This window comes from Canis lupus, chromosome 8 (genome assembly GCF_048164855.1).
Source record: "Canis lupus baileyi chromosome 8, mCanLup2.hap1, whole genome shotgun sequence".
Taxonomy (NCBI): domain Eukaryota; kingdom Metazoa; phylum Chordata; class Mammalia; order Carnivora; family Canidae; genus Canis; species Canis lupus.
This window is the reverse complement of record NC_132845.1, coordinates 11632491-11651576: the sequence shown is the minus strand read 5'-3', so window position 1 is coordinate 11651576 and position 19086 is coordinate 11632491. Positions and strand designations below refer to the sequence as shown.

At 38.2% G+C, this 19086-nt stretch overlaps 1 protein-coding gene and 1 long non-coding RNA gene across 33 annotated transcripts in view; one reads left to right on the top strand and one right to left on the bottom strand.

The window, feature by feature from the left end:
- The window catches only part of ADGRL2 (adhesion G protein-coupled receptor L2), a 619854-nt gene that overhangs the window by 365609 nt on the left and 235159 nt on the right, over positions 1-19086 (bottom strand). For all 31 annotated transcript variants that reach the window (XM_072834231.1, XM_072834225.1, XM_072834226.1 and 28 more), the window contains exon 4: positions 9512-9617. The gene's annotated coding sequence lies outside the window, so the exon portion shown is untranslated. The remainder of the gene's footprint in view (positions 1-9511; positions 9618-19086) is intronic.
- Positions 4445-19086, top strand: part of LOC140637832 (uncharacterized) — a 44042-nt gene continuing 29400 nt past the window's right edge. Inside the window, exons 1-2 of one of the 2 annotated variants that reach the window (XR_012034886.1) lie at positions 4445-4566; positions 8237-8319. This is a non-coding gene — a long non-coding RNA (uncharacterized lncRNA). Of the gene's footprint in view, positions 4567-5544; positions 5727-8236; positions 8320-19086 lie in introns of those variants that run through there. The other variant, XR_012034887.1, reaches the window with a different exon arrangement.

The following is a 19086-nucleotide window of genomic DNA, read 5'->3' as shown; positions in this document are numbered from 1 at the left end:
AGGAAATAGACATGAAAAATGGGTCCATTAAATAAGACTGAAAAATCCATAGTTGACTATGTTCCTCAGGAGGGCTTGCAGAACAGTCTGTTTATTAACATGGTGAGAAATCTGTTGATGAAGGGGATTCCAACACCGAAAAACCTTAGTTCTTTTTAGGCCAGGGATAGTTGGAGATTCTGTTACAGGACTGGAGTCCACTGAATAGCAATGGTGATGGTAGGTTCCAGATTACCAGAGATTACAGGCCAACACTGAATTGTCAGAGGCAAAGTGGGTGCAATCACCACAAAGGGAAGCAAGGCTGGGATGACTGTCCTGTGGGTGGGAGCGGAAGCTGTTCCAAAGTATGTATGGAAATGGTTACCGTGTGTGAGGGCAAGTGGGATGGGCAGCCAGCCATGCAAATTATATTATTTATTATATTATTTATTATATATTATCAAAAGAGATTTTTAAAGAAATAGATGGGCAAAAGGCTGAGGTCAGGCAACTGAATGAAAGTCTTAATCTCTTGCTCTGTCTTTAGACCCAAGCCAGTGTTAAGACCCAGGGTCCACTAACTGAAGGGAATTCTGGGTCCCATGTGGAAAGAACTGCAACTTTATGGCAAATATAACTCTCTAGTCCTTCCTCCAAAGGATGACAGCTCTTCACTCAGGAACCCGTACGCTAGGGGAGAAGGGATACCCATACCTCTCTGTGACTGTTAGCTACAGGGCACGAGCTGATGCTCACAGCACCGCATGGGTCCCTGTTAAAGTGGGGATACATAAATGTTGAAAAGTAAATAGAGTCCTGGTCCAGATTCATTTTGTGGTGGGTCTACTTGGTCCACATGCTCACCCGGAGTCATTTACCCAGTCCCTGAAGGTATGATTGAATGTATCCATTAGGAGTTGGTAGGATCGTACCCTTGTTTTCTTGATTGGCGATTACATTAGCAAAAGCCATGTGGAAGTCCTTGAAGCTATCTTCTCTGCCAAGTTAGTAAATCGAAATCAACAATCACATCCTGAGGGAAATTGCACAGATTAGTACCATTCTCATAGATTTAAAGAACGCAGGGGTGAGGATCCCCATCATTCCTCCATGTATTCAGCATTCTAGATGCTACACAAGCTAGATGGATCATGGCAGATGACAGTGGAATGCTGCCAAGTTAACCAAGTTGTAGTTTCCATCGCAGCTGCCATGCAGCATGTGACATATGCACTAGGGCAGAGTAACTGGATATAAGGTATTATTGTTCTGGCAAATATGTTATTTTCAGGAGCCATCAGGAAGGAGGATCAGAAGCAGTTTGCATTCATATGGATGAACAACAGCAGCCGTGGTCTTGTCTTAGCGTTATGTTAATTCTCTGGCTTAGTCAAAATATAGTCTGAAGCGATTGGAACCGTCTGGAAATTCTGCAGAACATCATGTGTGTGCACTATATGGGTAACATCGTGGTAACTGGACCAAGGAACTCACCTTATGGCAAAGGAAGTACGGCAGGCAGAGGACATATGAGCATAAGGGTCACTGGCCCTATTCTACTCTGGTGCAACTAAGACTTAGAGAGGATATCCTGTGAGGATGGGAACCATCTTTCAGGGTACGGCATACACTTTATTTTTATTTTTTAAGATTTTATTTATTTACTTGAGAGAGATAGGGAGAGAGCATGAATGCATGAATGAGGGGAGGGGCAGAGGGAGAGGGATAGGGGCTGTGCAGGGACCTATTCCCCCCCGCGACAGATGTGGGGCTCAATTTCAGGACCTGAGCCAAAGTCAGATGCTTAACTGATTGAGCCACGCAGGCACCTCTGTATACACTTTAAGCCAGTAGCTATCTATGATCTGGTGCTCCGTCTCCAACAGCTACGGTACATGAATCCAGGAATTAAAGGGTAGACATAAAATGGACCCAACTCACTGTAACTTCCAAGGAGCCATCTCTGCAAAGTTAGGTTTTGTGAGCCTAGAGGTCCTAGGTCCTAATAGAAGGAAACTTCCACCAGGGGATATAGCAAGAGTCTCAGTAAACATAAAGCTATTGCCAGATTACTTTGGGCTCCTTGTGCCAGCAGACTAGTTGGCACCACAAAAAAGTTACTATATTGGCAGAGAAACTGACCTGATTATCATGAGGAGGCGGCAGAGATGCCACAGATCAGAGGCAAGGAGCAGTGTGTTTGTCACTCAAGTGATCTGTTGGGACATATTTTCCCCGAACCTTATTTAACTGTGGTGGGCAAGTACAGAAACCACAGCCTGATTAGGGGACGATAACCTGGTGCTCAGACCCCTTAGAGTTGGTACTTTGGTTGACCTTTCCAGGCAATCTCCCTAGACCTGCAGAAGTACCAGCCCATAAGAAAGAGCATCTAGAAGGGTGATGGAGGAGGGAGATAATGACCATGTCACGGCCTTGGAACAAACCACAGCAGGGGAAGCTGTAGATTGTTCTCCTTCTTCTCCTCTTACACGTTAGCCCGGAAAATGTGGCTAACCAGAATCCTGAAGCATCCAGGCCTGCAAGGAGCAAACTTGAATGAGAAGCAAAGTGGGTCTGAGCAGCGTAAGGGCTGGACTACAGGGGTGGTTGTTGGCGTCCTTCCCATCCACCAGCGGCCGTGTTTGGCTGCTAATAGCTCAGGGCCATACTCTTCACAAAGGTTTGCCCTCAGCCGAACAGTGCCAACCAGCTGAGAATTACCCTTCCTGGGAATGAGAGGCGTTAACCCCGTGGTACAATTTATGTGCCAGGGACCCCCAGGGGACCAGGCTACGCTAGCACTAGTTTTCAGCAGAGACCACATCCTTCTTGGCTAAGTGCTTTTACCTATTTTGCTTCTCCTGCTCCCCTTCTGAGAGCACGCCCTTAATAAATCATTTTCAGAAGCATTCCTATCTCCAGCCCTATTTCTAGGAATTCTGACTTGAGATACCATCTTCTACTATGAACTATGCTGGAACGATCTTTTCTTTACCCATATTGTTCTGACCCCGGCTTGATAGTACACACATGAAAAGTTGTATTGATTGAGGTTGCCAACGAAAAAAAATTACCTCCTAAAATCTCTCCTTAATTTATTAACATACCGAAGGCTCTCACTCATTTTCAATTCTTGAGTTTACTATAACTGATGACCATTATTCTGTTCTTGTTACTCTCAGAGACTTCTTAAATACTGATGTCAACTGTCTTTTAAAATACAATTCTGATCCTGTCACTCCCCTGATTAAACATTTTAAACATTTAGTGACTTTGCACTTTCCTGGATGAAGTCTTGACTCTTTAGCATGATGTACAAGGCTTTGTTTTATTGGGCTGCAATTTTGAACTAAATTGTAAGTAGACTCTCCCTCCTACAATAGGGCCATGTGCTACAGTCAGACTGAATGACTTATTCCCTGAATAGAGAGTGCTCTGGTTTGAATCTGTGCTCTTCCTTCTGCCTGGGATGACTCCTCTTTCCTCTTCTGCTTGTGAATACCTGCTTATACTTTAAGATGCAGATTATTTATCAACTTTTTTGTGAAGCTGTTACTGACCAGCTCTGGTTAATGCTCTTATAGCACTAAGTACTCACCTGTGTTATAATGCTTGTCCTATTTTCGTGATTGTTAATTAACATGTCGTTCTCCCCTATATAAATTAAAATTCTTTAAGGATCATTTGATTTGTTTCAGTATCTGTAATAATGATCACGTTGCTTAGCGTAGTACTCTCTCTCTATAGATATAGACATAGATCTAGATATACACATATTTATGAAGAACTTGGCTGGTTCTTAGATAGCCCCTCAAACTGATAGGCTGATCAGTTCTATTCTAGTTTTTGCCTTCGATTATTTTCCTCTTGTTGGAGATTTGGAAACTGAAGAGTCTTTGGACAACTGTCTGTTCATTCAAACCATTGTTCCCTGTGATTTGTAACAGACAGGGCTAAGAAATACACTTCCAAGGGGCTAGAGCAAGCCTGAAATTTAGCTCGGTGACATAAAGGCAATCCTATATTTGATCTCTCCTTGAAGGTGGTAGCAAGCAAAGAATTGAGAGAAAACTGCTTTACCCATGTAACCCCCCACTACCTCATAACTTCTTTACATTGTAGTCACTCTGGAGGCCAGTTGGTTTGGCTAGGTTTCTGATTCATCTAGATTTCCATTTAAGCAGAAAATGGTCCTTTTTAAGTTTTCCGATTTTTCTTAAAAGAACCATTATTTCTTTATATTTTTGAGGGGCTGGGTTGTGGATCTAGCCCTAGGAAGTTTAAATAAATAGGCTTAAGAAAATCCCCAGTTTATTATTAGAAATTGCATTAGTGATCTTGAAATAAACCAGAAGGTAAATGTGATAATAAAAGACTCTGCATTATAGGAAACTCAATGGTTAATGTGGCATAAAACCTGGTTATAAGAATCTGACCTGATAATATTCATTCTTTTCCTGCAGCCACATTTCTCAGCCTTGGCTCCTCCAGCTCCCTCTGACTTCAAAAGAAGCTCTGAATGAAGAGGGAGGGCACACAATAGAAGAATTGGCCTGATTATCCCCTTCTGTTTGGAAATGGGTAAAGATTATAGATATGTTTTCTTCTTTCTGTGCTTTGGACTATGTAATGTCAATTACCTCAAGCAAAACCCCCTATCCAGGCTAATGCACAGATTTGGATTATACCAAAATTGCATGAAATTGGAAACAAGATATTAATAATAATCTGTAATAGTGTGACATAATGGAATACATGTTTACTTTCATTGGCTTTAGCTGGTATAATAAAAAAAGTAAATTAGTTTAGAGATTTAAATTTTATATTTGTTGTACCCTGACCTTTTTTGCTCTTCTCTCACCACTTTATATTATGAATGAGGTAATTAAAGAGTCTACATCTCTTTTGTTCCATTATGGCACATTTTTGCCCCTTTAAATGTGTTTGTGTGTTTGTGAATGTGTGTGTGTACATTGATTATTTTAACCAACGTTTGAAAATGAAGTTGTAGTGCTAAAGGTTAAATGAGGGAATTAGCCTGACCTGGTAATTAAAAGACCATGTATGAAGTATTAACCAGAAACCACTGAAGGACTTTTCATTCTCAACCCAAAATGAAAAGGCAAGCATAATAATCCCTTATCACCTGTGAAAATGATGTCAGGAAATGTTTTCTCAGAGTCAGCTACTGGTCAAGACTTACATCAAGTTAAACAAAATAATGAAGGATCAGGATTCTGGAAGGGCCAAAAGTTCGAACAGAAGACCTTTAGCCTTTCTGCCTGCAGTGCATAACAATACTTCCTGTTTGTTTGATGGGCGCTCACCATTCCCTGAAAACAAAAGCATTTATAACTTTCATGTTAGGAACTAAGTACTCTGGTCCCATTCTTCCTGTTTAGCATGACTCTCCACTGAAGGGAATCAATATAATTCTAACTACTAAGTAAAAACAACAACAACAACAAAATCCCCTAATGGACCAATCAACTTACAGCTGCGTCTTATTAGGCTTCCAAAATATTTGAGATCGTCCAAACTACAAATTATGAATGAATTTCTTCAAGGTTGGTTTACTGTTTAGATGTCTTTAATAAAGACTCCATTTCCTTATACAAGTCTAGATAGACCACACGGTTCTGTATCAACCAATCAAACCTCATAGCAATAGCAACAGTTAGATTTGATCTGAAAACGCTTCAGTTTGAGCTATTTCTGCTCACGAATAGAGAAGATTGCAGGTAAGTAACGTGAGGTAATTTCCATTACTAAAACAGTTTAGAAATACATAAGAGATTTTTTTAATGAACTGCATGATTTAGTAAGCCCCAAGCTTTAATGGTTTGTCATTTTTAAGGCAGTTTTTAGGCTTGATTTACCAATGCCCCCAAAAAACAGAGCAAGAAATTTGAATGCAAGCCTTCAGCCAGGTAAGTCTGTAGTTTATAAGTGGCAATGAATGACATTTCCTCAGGAAAATCTTGGAAATTACCAGTGTTGCACATTTTATTAATCTGTGTTTAACCTGAAGCCTAGAACTAGTGCCCCTTTCTTCCTGTCTTCAGAATTTCTATTACCAACTGCACTATGTTGAAGTTTATATGACAGGCCATTTCAACACTTTTGTTTAGTTAAATGGAAGTGCATCACTTTTAAAGAAAAGCCCTATTGCCAAAAAATATAAACAGCCTGAACTTTGATTAATATAAATATTTAAAATCCAGAACATTCTGTTACATCTTGCGAAAGCAATTCTGATATAGCTGATGGGAATGAAAAAGTGCTTTCATGCTTTAGACGAATCCAACAAAATACAGCTGCAGAACAAAATTTTAAGTAAATATGAATTGTTTGTCTTTTCACAGGGCTTTGGTGTTTACCTAAGTGGAGTTATTTTAGAACACTTTATGTTTTATTAGTAAAAACGAAACTTTTTTTTTACACTTTTAGTTCTGAAGTATTTTATTTAAATTTGAAAGTCCTCTAATTAAAAACACCATTAACATTATTCCTCCTGCCCAGTTTAGCCTTTTGCTAATAAGCCACTGGACAAGAGATGTGTGAAATGAATAGATGAAGAAAAACGTTGACAGCAAAAGCAAGGTCTGGGGGGGGTGAAGGTAGTTTATTAGGCCCCGTTTGTCACGAATGGCCCTGCTGCACATATAAAAGCAAATCTCTCTACCTTAGAAGATTAATTCTGAAGGAGGCACTCTTGGGTCAAAGTATACATAAGCGTGTGCCTAATCTCAGAGAAATCAGGCTATTTTCTCACAGCAATTAAGCAGAGGTCTGGGGTTTCACCCACAGTGTATTTAAACACAGGATACAATTAAACCCCAAAGTATTAATATCTTTGCTCTGCAAAATTGCTCAGGAAATAGATTTTGCTCTCTTTCAAATGAAAAGCAAGGCAAATTAAGAGAATAACTTGATTCTTAGCTAAGTTGCTTGAAACAAGAGTGTCGTATTTTCTTCTAATTGCAAATGTCTTCTGTACATAAAGACAGTTCCTACTCTACAACAGGGTTAGAGGTATAAACTTTCTAGTTCCTTTAGAACTAAATGACGAACCTTAGAAGTTTGCATGAAAATGTATTGTTTGAAATTGTCATTAAATTTCTTATTTAGCATATGTTAAAAATCAACTTCTTGCAAAACTCTAAGAACTCACTGTCTACCACCAACAAAATGTCACAACTAGGAAGCTTTGCAACCTATGTAAAGAGTGAAAAAGTAAATGTAAATCTTAAGCAATCAAGTGTTCAGAGGGATTCCTTTCTGGAGAGGTTTTTCTTGAAGTTTTTTTTATTCATATACTCGTCTCAAGGCAAGAGCTTATCTTCTAGAGAAAATTATTGCCAGTTTAAAACATTGCTTCGAAAATGCTAAATATAAAAACAACAAAATAACTTTTATTTCTTGTGCACCGGTTCCCTGAAGGCAAAGATTTTAATAGTACAAAAGCTATATTAAATAAACCACCACCTTTGTTCAGCTCTTGGAAAAAACAAAACACAAACCCTTCTGGTATTAAACAAATTTTATCCATATTATAATTACTGTTACTTCTCTTTTGTCCACATGTGAGATTAATATTCCATTTTATTGCCAAACCAAATTCTCTTTGTCTTTTCTGAGGAAGAGTAGGGGAGGGAAGTTGCTCTTGGAATAGGAAAGGATAGAAATAGTTTTTCATTTATATAGCTGACACAATAGTTATTTCATTTATATAAGAGTTTCTAGCAAGATAGTTATTGGTATATGGTACAGTGAGAAATCTTATAATTCAAGACTTATAGGCATGTTCTTAGAAATTAATAAAACTGAAAGAATGAAGCAAAATAGAATGAATCTGATGTGGAGTGGGGAGTGTATGTGTGTGTATGTGTGTGTGTGTACTAATATATATATATATATATATATTTTTCTAACATATTTTCCCACCCACTACTCCTTTGTTGCTTTTAAGAGGAGAGATGAGGATTTAAGGTAAAGCACAGAAAGCAAGGCAACGTCCCCTTGAAACCACATGATAAACAGGTTAGGTACTTTTTTGATGTGTGCTGGGCTATGTGGGAAGGCATGCAATCTGAATTTTACGAAGGATTGTTTTAATAGGACCAATGACTTTAATAGTACTTCTTGCTGACATCACTGGCAAATTGGTCTACTCTGTAACCTTTAAAAGTGCAGCATATCCTAAAATGAGTTACTTATTAAACAAATGTTCCTTTTTTTTTTTTTTTAGTGCAACTGACCTTTAAATGATTATTTCTCAGCACTTGCAACAAAGAGAATCTCACCTATCACCTTTACACTTTTGATGCTACAGTGAGTAGATCCATAACCTTTTCACAACACTTACCGTGCCACACAACATGGAATTACAAACGCTAATGAGCACCTTTCCTTTTAAGGAGAAAGTCCTATTACTTTATTAAATTGTTGCAGTACAGAGAAGCCATGGGAAAGTATAACAATAAATCATTATTTTTGGGTCAATCTGCATCCATTTTGGAAAATATAATTCCAAATCACCCAAGAGTAATTTTCTGTGAATAACAGTTTTTACTGAAGTTTTCTTCCTTTGGCTTCCAAGGGATGGGTGTGTGTGGGTGGGGAGGGGATAGGTGATTTAAACAGTTGTATTTGACTAAAAAACATTGTCTTTAGGTTTTGGCACTTATACATACAATATTTGCAAGCAATTTGGACTAAGCTTACAGACAACTAGCACAGCACCTCTTTCACTAACTAGAAGGAAGAGCCTTGAAGTTTCAGAAGTATTATGGAGGGATATATTTACGTGTGTGTTAAGAGATTTTAAGATTATGGCTTCCTGAGAAACAGGCACCTTTGTAAAGATGTAATGTAATGTAATCAAGTCATGGTTCTCTTTAATCAAATAGTGATGGTAATTATAAACTTTATTCTTGAGGAATCAAATCAAATCTAGCACATATTTGGAAGAGTTACTGTTTTCTGGGATCTCTTTAATAATGTAAGGAAATCCATGTAACTCCCAAGTCCCAATGGTTTTTCCTTGAGCAGGTAACCTATTTATATTTTAGTAGAACTACTGAATCTGTTAAAGGTTTCATTAGCCTAAATATTTTCCCTTTTAAAGAAAAGCAATATTTCAATTTTGAAAAATTCTGAGAAAAAGTGTCTTGATCTGAAGGATTCAAACCCTGGAATAGGCTAGTCTGTTCATACTTTACGTACATTTTACCTGAACAGTGAGGTGTAGGGACTTGCTTATGTTCCAAATAAGCTTTTTTTTTTTTTTTCTTGCAAAGCTGACCTTGTTTATAAAATACTGTTTTAAAAAGATGTTGGGGTCTTATGACCTTTATATCTCAATCCTCCACAGCATAAAAAGGCATTTTCATGTGAGTATTCTTTCTCCCTCCCCTTTTCCCACATTTCTTACAAAGTAAGCGTGTTGGCATGAATGAAAGAAATCTGAGACATTTTCCCTAAATAATGAAAAATAACTGTTCTTGAAGTAACATGCACTTACGGTTTGCTTTTCGACTCTGACTTGGTAGTATTTTGTACAGCATGAGGGGCAGCCACAAGCCTTCATCAGAGAAATCAAACTTAATGTCCTTTGGAAACATTGGGCTCTGAAAAGAAAAAAAAATAGCAGAAATATGACTTATTTGGCTCCCCCTAGTTTAATTTACAAAAAGGCAAATCAGTTATGTTATTGGCATGTAATCACAAAGAAAAATACACAGACTTAAGACTAAACCGACTCATTGTCAAGACTTCCAGGGTTTTATTCATTAATTATGGTGGCTGCCAACAAACAACAGAGGAAAATCAACAATGCTGGATAAAATAATCATCAAGGGCTTCTATGTCTGTAAACTATTTAAATTCTTGAAATTGAATATTTATGGTGAGTGATGCTTCTTTAATGTATACCATATTGCCATCAGTTCTCAGCTCTGACGGCGTTCAGAAAGACCCCGGTGCACCCGTCCTTCTTTCACACCCACCTTTCACTTGGGTTCATTCGGGTCCCCTCTGCCAGCGCCATTCCCCGAGACCCCTGGACACCCAGAGTCACTTGTTGTTTTTGCAGTGTCTGCTCATTTTGTGATACCCCCCCCCCATCTGCAACAATAGCAGGGTTCAAGATCCTCTCCGCCTGTTCCCCAGCAGCCCCCCGTGTGAAACGGTGGTGAAGTTTATTTTGCACCCATCAGTACAATGCAAACCAGAGTGGGCTTACCTCCTTGGGGTTAGTGAACCCACGTTGTCTGTGAGCACAGACAGCACTTGGCCCCAGATGTGACTGGTTAACTGTACAAGCAAGGAGGATAAATCCACATAACAATACTTCATTCACCAAGGAAATCTGCAGTGGATTACAGCTTCTCTATGGTTAAGTCTGGTCTTAATTTACTGCTTTTATTCAGTTTTCAACCACAAACGAGCCCCTTATGAGGCATTCACTATGCAGAATTGACAACTCTTTTTATCTACTTGAAAAATATTTTTGGATAATAATTTATGGTTACAAAATATGTTAAGCAGTTTCAATAGTTATATTATATTCTTTCAATGCTTAATGATGCAGTATCCCCTGTAAAAATGGAATGCCAGGAAATCTGGTAATTTTACATACAGTATTTATAACAACAGAGCAATTTGGCCATATAGAAACACAAATTTTAAAAAACCCTGCATATTTCATAGGAAGTCTTTTAAAGACATTTTTTAAGCTCTTAAATTGTATCTCAGGAGAAAATCAGGGTTCAGAACAGTGTCTAAAGGCTCTCTATATATGGGTGAAAAAATAATTTTGGCAAGCACTGTATTTTATTTATGGATTATTATGTTTAAAATAGCATATTTTGAACACCCTTCAGAGGAAAAAAAAGCTGCAGCTCTCTCTGAGGACACAAGGGAGAGTTCATATGCTATTTATATTTTATACATGAAACCAAAATGTGTGGGTAGGTTTGTACTTTTTCGCCATCAAACGTATTCTCTTAATTTATATTCTGAATTAATGCCATCTTTTTAAGAAATCCATCTGAAGGTGCTCATTATTATTGGGCACAGAGTCGTTTTTCAAGGACTGATTGCCAGTAACTGGAACTACTCTGGAAACCCCAAAGAGGCTGAAAAACATCTTATCCCTTTAATAAGTGGCAAGTGCCAGTAACAGAGTTTGTCATTTTTGACGCACATCATCTGCTGTTGCCAGCCAGTGACCCTGTAACTGAAAAGGGGACCTATGTAAGTAGATAAGAAGGAATGTATTTTATAAATGGAGACGGTGGACACAATGTGGTTGATGTTCTTTGGGATGTTAGAGTTCCTTTTCCATTGCTTTAGATGAATTCAAACCGGGGGTACACAAAGCTTTATAACTTTCCTTTTGGCAGAATTTGAGCACTTTCAGACTCATTGATACTAAGGGATTCTTCCCATTGCAGAATGAACTCCCTGTAGATAAACAAAGGAAAACATTCAACTGAGGTACTTGCCGTGTTTTCCTCATTAGTGGCTACACTGTCTTGAGCAGGGAATGAGAGCTTGGGGAAAAGCATCCTTGGCATTAACAAGAAAGGACATTGCTTTTACAAGGAAGAACACTTTACGGTTCTCTAAAGCATCTCTCCTCAAGTGCCATATGTAAATCATATTAAAACACACACACACACACACACACACACACATACATACAACCACCCAAATTGTGTGTGTGCTGGGGGTGGGGGGGAAGCGACATAAATGTGCAATAGAAAAATAATGAACTGTATCACTTTGGTTAGTTAAGCAATTATTGCTTCTTTATAGACCCAAATGCAGTTTGGTTTTCATCATAAAAACAGGTGGGGCTTGCTTGTGTTTATTTGTTGGTGGTGGTTTGTAATTTTGCTTGAAAGAATCCTTTAAGCTATCATTCCTGTCATTTTAGAACGTGGCAGTTCTGCCTTTAATCTGGTAGCTAGGTTTCATTACCTTCCTAGATGTTCTAATGAAGGTGTAAAAGAAAAGGTTAGAAAGATGATAAATTAGACAAAAGCAGCATCGGATTCAAATGCCACTTACTGGGATTCCACATATCACGTATTAGAATGGTTTCAGGAACAATATTACAGCTTCCCTCTGTTGTTTATCTCCACCATATTAACATATAGATAAGAACAACTTCAGTAACAGGATATAGAGCTTTGGATTTATGACAGCAACAATGAACTAGCCTCATTAATCCGGGCAAAAATAGTTTCTGATCACCACCCATGGGTCAATGAGCACAAGATTCTGAGGAAGGCTTGGCGCATTCTCCGCAAACCACTTAGTACGCAGACCCAGAAAGTTCCTGCACCATTTACATTGCACCCTGAGTACCCGGATGCTGGTCTCCTTTGTCCTTCCTCTTCCTGCCAAGCACTGTATGTGAAGTTAGAGTGGGAGGGTCATTTAACAATGAATTTCCCCATTGTATAACCATTACAAAGCTATCCAGGCTAAATAACTTGTTGTTTTTTAAGTCACTGTGCAATTTCAAGGTTTTAATGGTCCTTAAAATATAATACCCTGTGTCATTTATTTCCTGAAGTGAAAGCTAGTGCCAGCCTTTGGAATTCATGTAAAACAAGTGGTTCAAAATAGTTTGAAGAGAGAATGAAAACTTGATAAGCAATTAATCTACCCTGAATGCTTTCCTAATGGTTTGTGCCTTTTCTTGCTGGTTCTTTAAAAAATCCAGATGTATTCAAAAGAAAATCAAATAGGCTATACATCTAGATTTTTCTATAGTGCGTTTGTTAGAGTGAAACCCACACACAGTGAGGCAGGAAAGATTGAACATTTAAAATAATTTAAAAATAAAAGTGTTTCTGGTTGAACAGTGGCAACTTGGATTTTTTCCCCTGGAAAATTTTTTGCCTGGAGCTATGGGTGGGAGAAGGGAAAGGTTTGAAATGGGAGACTACATACCTGAGCACAAAGAAGGGGCTCATTTCCTAACAGGATAATCCTGCAGATGACACCCAGTGTGTCTTGGTGACACCAAGAAAAGAACTTGTCCTGGTCTGACTGCTAATTTGGAGAGGCCAAATTGGGCTTAGGAGTTAAGGCCGACCAGAGACATTGAGACTCGAGACTCAGCTTCAAAATAGAGTTGGGTCTGGTTGATGTGTCTGCCAGCCAGTGTATCTATCAGCCAAGGAGCATGGTGAATATAGAGAAGACCTGTCAGTAAAGTCCTAACGTCTGAGATTCTGTATGGGCAGAGGAGACCCTTGTTGGAGGTTCATGTGCAGCAGATAGATTGAAGACCCAGGAATCCAAAAGTAGAAAGGAATGCATCTCCGTGGTTAGTGGGGCCGAGACAGTAAGAATCGGGCACAGATTCAAGCAGGGTGTCAATAGTTGAGGGCTATAGATGACAAGATGGTGACTTTTCCAACTCCATAGAGGATATGTGTTTCTCCCTTGGAAGAGTGGAACAGGGCAAAAATGGCAAACGCAAAGATGGAGAAATCCATGAAAGGCTGAAGAGCTACCTGAGCAAAATTAACAGGGGAGAGTAACAAAGTCAAAGAGCTTACTTTTGAGTAAATGCTAGAAGAGTCTCAGGAGCTTCTGTAAGCTGGGACATTTCCAAAGATACCCATGTGGGAAAATGATAACCATGGCAAGTATGGGATCCCACAAGTGTGGGACTGATGTGTATGTGTGGGACTGATACTGAGACCACGCCTCCCTATTTCCTAGTGAGGAAGAAGTGGAGGTTGAAGAACTTTATCATATCATACTTATTGCATAAGTATGGTGATTGCACACCGGGACATACAGCCCTATACCTAAACTAATTGCTTGTTAAAACATATATAGGCTTCACCTCAACTTTGAGTTAATCAAGAAGAACACTGGTTACCAAAGTCCCAGGACACAGAACGCTTTTCAGGCACCAGGTAGAAACACTTGAAATGTGAGTGTGCGGCACTAAGCATTCCATCATATTTTTGGCACCTAGCAAAGATCGGCCTCGATGGAATCTGCCGCACATTCTGTAACCCGGATGAATACTGCATGCCTGTCATCTGAATGGGGTTAGTCTCTGATTGGAGTATTGCCAAGTAACCCAATTTTAGAATAGCACAAATTTTAATTATATGTTTCATTTAACTGACACCTGTCCTTGGAGGCTGTCATTAAAATCTAACAAGCTATGATGTGGGAACTATTATTATCTATGATTTATAGAGAGGCAAAAATAAATAAGGAGAGAAAAAAGGAAAGGCTGAGGGGTTTAGAGGAGCGATAGAATTTAAAGACTAGAAATTCCACTGGTTAAAAAAAAAAGCATCATATAAAAAAAAAAGCATCATATCAACTACCTAAAAAATTCATAGGAAACGAAAATCTAAATCATTGAATTTCTTGTGTTTGAGGTACGATTTTATTAAATATCCCCTCATCCATCCTTTCATTTTGTGGGCATAGTACATTACTCCTTCCCTGGGTAAACTAGGGAAAAAAAGTTTATTTTAAAGTAAAATGGTCGAAACTGAGCATGCATCAGTTTTAAAAATAAGTTCTTCCAATTGCTGGATCCCCTACTATTTGTCTTGTACCTTTAGTCTGCTCAAGAGGAAAAATGTGGTGAGGAAAGGGGTGGGCTATAGCTGAAACAAGATGTGTTGATGATCATAGAATTTGGATAGTGGGTACATGAGGGTTTGTTATACTATTCTATTTACTGTAGTGTAAATTTGGAATTTTCCATAATAAAAATTTAAGAGATATTCAATTTGGAGAGGCATTTAGATACTTGTGCACATATATTTGGGAAAATTAATTCAGTGTATACTGCAAAATTTGACTACAAACAGGAGAACAGAACATCTTATATTAATTATATTATATTACTATACTTACGTTAATGATCCCACTGTAACTATACTATTCTCCTAAAAATGGAAAACCAAAAAATCTGTATATATTTTTCTGCTCTCTGCATTCACAACCAGTCTTTTTATAACAGCCCTAGGTTTCTAGACTGAATGCCAAATTTGCTTCCCGTTTAGATCAAATTTAGCTTTAACTAAAATAATTAGCCCTTGGTCCTAATTCTAATGGAAATGTAAGACTCTTAATATTCAGTAATAGTAGCACCATTAGATACTGCGGCTAACAGTGATTTATATGAAATAATTAGCCGACCGTTTCTGTTGTAGATACATGCAGAATTTGTCCTAAACCAAAGGCAAAACAATAATAAAAACTACTGCCTTTTAACCTTTCCATGAATTAAAATAAAAAAATGTGTACTGGAATTGCACATTAATAAGGCCTGTTAAGCTTGGAAGACTATTTTACATTCATCTGTAGTTCATCAGACAGGTTCACGACCTCAATGGAATTGCTCTAGCTCCTGCAATTCTTAAACCGGCATGGGAGAAGACACGAAATATTATTTTATGATTAGAAAATTCTACCAGAATTGACAGGAACAAGGAAACACACTCCAATATTGAGTATATGCTCTGGAATTAGCACACATAAAATGAAGATATTGAGTGGATTGACTTTTAGTCCTCTAGGTACCCGAGAAAGAAGCAGCTAAGAAGAGCTAAATATAATGCCAGAGTTTTAGTCTTAATGTGGGAAATGTAAGGGGTCAGCCTCCACTGTGTGTCTGGAGGTACACATAAGAGGGGGACCGCAGCCTCCTGTCACAATTTTCTGAGTTATAGGATCATCGCGAAAATATATGATGTTTCTCATTAAAAATGTTTTTCCGTCCCTAAGCAGTATCTGCTTGGAAGTAACCTAGTGTTCATCCATCCTGCCTTTTCCCGGATTCCCTGTGGAACGGACGGCATCGTGTGAAAGACATTTCACACAATGCTGTATTGCTGCTAGCAGAGGTCCCACTAACGCAGGGAAGCCAGTCCAGTTGCATCTCCATCACTCAGCCTGAGAAAATTTCATCCACTGAGCTGATTCATGCTACTTCTTTGGATCTGCTACTGGCAGCACAATAAGGGATGAATGAAATAAGCACTCAGCAGCTGAATGCCCTTAAAGACCACTTGGGAACTTTATTTGGTGCCAAATAAAGTGACCTGCCAGTGTCAGCTGCGGGAAGCATATTGTACTGGGCTCTGCAGTCTGTCCCAGTAGCCTATTCATTTCTGAGGAAATTTTCAGGTATTGAATTTTAATCCATGATGCCCAATTATAATTTGGGACCCTTTTACATTACAGGCTGGGCTGCACCCCATTTGGCAATTAAGTCAGGACTGCCTAATACATGATTTTAATTTCCGGAAAGCAGGTGCTTCCTTTGGTCAGTTACCAATCTCTGATTTTCCTTCATTCTTTAGCTTAAACCATTTTCATTTTCATACCCCCCCATCCCCCTTCTATAAGTATTCGCTGCATGTTAGATGATTTTCCTGCTTAAGCCTGTAGGGATTCCCATAGGCATCTTTTAAAAGTGCTTATAACTTCTTCAAAAATTCATTTTGTAGGTATCCATTTGATCTCCATTTTACAATAACTTATTATATTGCTTTTGAAAGTAATCTGAATAAAAGTTTGTTTACATTATCTAACACTTGCAGTTATGAAGCCAGACTCCCCAGAAATATTGTCTGCGTTAGCTTTCTTGTTTCCTCTTCTTACCAATTCAATTAAAGACTTCTCTAACAATTCAAAAATGATTTTTATTTGAGTTATCTTCACAACTCTGTGTCTTCTCCAAACAGTGCTCTATTGTTCAAAATAAATGTTTGCCAGAGCGCTTTAAAATACGAACAACTCAAATACCTGGTGCCAGATTCGGAGGCAAATGTTGTACAAGTCAAATCCTATCTTAAAAGAAGTTCCCGAATGGTTTCAGAAGATGTGATATATAGACACAATGGAATATTACTCAGCCATCAGAAAGGATGAATACCCACCATTTACATTGACATGGATGGAACTGGAGGGTGTTATGCTGAGTGAATTAAGTCATTTGGAGAAAGTCGATTATCATAGGATTTCACTCATATGTGGAATATAAGAAATAGTGAAAGGAACTATAAGGGAAAGGAGGGAAGCTGAGTGGGAAAAATTAGAGAGAAAGACAAACCATGAGGGACTCCTAACTCTGGGAAACAAAGGGCTGCAGAAGGAGAGAGGGTGGAGGGATGGCATACCTGGGTGACGGGCACTGAGGAGGGCACTTGTGGGAATGAGCACTGAGTGTTATATGTTGGCGAATCGAATTTCAAAAAAATTTAAAAATATTACACACTCACAAAATAAATAGAACTGAAAAAGAAAAAAAAATTTAAAAAGAAGATCCCTTCCACACATACACTGAAACAGCATAGTCTTATCTTCCAGAAGTACTTTATGCAGGATTGAGCCAGTACCAAGAGAGCCATAGAGAGGAGACTGGGAAACCAGATGTCAGTTTGTGCCGATAACGACGGCGTCTTTATCCCTTCCATTGCTATGAACGAGCTGCCTACTTCGCTTTTTCCATTCCCACATATGAAATATAAAATACTGTTGAAAAAAAAAAAATACTGTTGAAGTATTTTTGCTGTGATGGCCATTGTAGGGTGGAATTTAAACCTTTGGTGGCCATAGAGGGACCTGTCATTCCTAAGAGAAATGAGTAAAAGGAAGAAGCAAAGCGAAACAAAATAAAATAGACAAATAATCCAAAACAACAGAGTAGGAAAAGAAAGAAAAGAGAAGAGGTTAAGAAGAAGTGAGAAGAAGTTGGAGGAAGGTAAAGAAAAGGGGTGCTTAAGTTGGGACACAGCTGAGTGCTACCATCAATTGGCTTAATCTGCTCCTCCTTTGGCTCATCCTCTGCAGGCTGAGGTCACCAATGCCTCTGTTACCTAGCTGGACTCCACTGAAAACTATTTCATAATTAGCTGAGGATTCGCAAAATTGATAGTCTTTAACAGGACCGTGGCAAATGTTTCTTTTAAAGAGAGCAAAGCAACCAAATTCTGGATTTGAAAGATGCCAAATCAGAGAACTTTGCATAAAGGCTGTTACCTAACAAAAGGATTTGTTTCATATTTCACTGAAAGAATTCGCTTTCCTATAATAGAATAAATATGATTTGATTAAAGCATGTGAAATTGTATGTGGTAGTGTTTCTCAGGCTATATTCTAAGAAATATTAACATCCTGCTAGACATTTAATGCTTCCTTAAAAAAGCATGCTCCCATTGAATACATTCTAAGAGACTAAACCATATTTGCCCTCTGAGTCATTCACAAGGCTTTATCGTTTGATAGGCACTGAGAAGTCCCGCACAACCTGTTTATGTTAAATCCAGCATTTTGAAAAAAAAAAAGGGCTAGGAAACTGTTTTCTCCTTAAATCACTGTTAATAATTTGCATTTTCTGGAACACGGTTATAAAGCACTGTATTCCAATATTAGTGTTTATTATTTCCTTGTTGTTGCTTCTGTTTTGAAGAGTAAAAATAGCTGGACTACATAGTTGGTATTGGCTTTGGGACCAGAATATTAAAGTTTAATACATCTGTTTAATGTGCAATTCATGAAGATGGATATGACCCTTATGCCTTATGTCATTGTTTGTGTTTACCACGCCTGTTTGCTTTCTGTATTCAGCCTCTAAGTGCATTAGGCCAAGATCCATGCATTGTTTTCCGTTGAATCTCTGAGAACTTGTATGGTGCTTGGTACAGTGAAAGCACTCAATGAGCATTTGTTTGAATGAATAAATGAACGCTGTGGTAGACATCTTTTTAAGTTATAGATATAACCACATTAGAGTGTAATTTCGCCCTCAAAGTAAAAATAACAGAAGTAAAAGTGAGAATGACTAAATTGAACTAGTCCTTAATAGCTTTGTCAGAGGCCAGTAAATTCCTCACCAATTACTCTATTGTCTGATGCTTCATTGCTCCTGTTAGCTGGTCTGTTTGAAGTCAATGTTCATTCTATTCTGTAATTTTCCAATTTGTTTTTAAGTCTTTATATCTTCAATTATCTTTCAATAGTCATTTCTTACCTGCCCTTTACTTTTTGTTGAATGACTTCTTAAAAGCAAAATAATAGTGAACTTCATATATC